The sequence below is a fragment of the Galeopterus variegatus genome, unplaced genomic scaffold, assembly GCF_000696425.1.
Source record: "Galeopterus variegatus unplaced genomic scaffold, G_variegatus-3.0.2 Scaffold6583, whole genome shotgun sequence".
Lineage (NCBI taxonomy): Eukaryota > Metazoa > Chordata > Mammalia > Dermoptera > Cynocephalidae > Galeopterus > Galeopterus variegatus.
In genome coordinates this window covers 77,981-78,542 of record NW_007732694.1, presented here as the reverse complement: position 1 = coordinate 78,542, position 562 = coordinate 77,981, and positions in this window count along the sequence as shown.

Genomic DNA, 562 nt, shown 5'->3' with positions numbered 1-562 from the left:
GGGGGGTCTATGCTAGAGAGGGGGCTGGAGACAGCTCTGAGGAGAACTCATTGGACTGAACCAGAGGTATTAGAAGGAGCCATCTTCGGGAAGAGGTGGAGGAAGTGCATTCTAGACAGAAGGAAGAGCAGCTTCAAAGTCCTGAGGCAGAGGGAGCTTGGCATGTTCAAGGAGCTGGAAAGTCCCACATGCCTGGGAGGAATAGGAGGAGAGTGGCCACACCAGGCAAGGACTGAGGGCCACGTAACGGTGAGTGGATTTCATCTTGAGTGGTAGGAAATTGGTGAAGATTTTAGGTTGGCTGATTTATGTTTCAAAGAAAGTTAAATGTAAAAAGTGAAAACATGTAAGTGCAAATGAAGGAAAGGGAGATTCCTTTTGTGTTGGTCTGTTTCTGTTGCTTCTTGCAGAATACCTGAAACTGGGTGATTTATAAAGAAATGAAATTTATGTCTTACAGCTTTGGAGCCTGGGAAATCCAAAGTCCAGGGAACACATCTGGTGAGGGCCTCCTGTGTGGGAACTCTCTCCTGGGTCCAGTGGTGATCAGGGTATCACATGG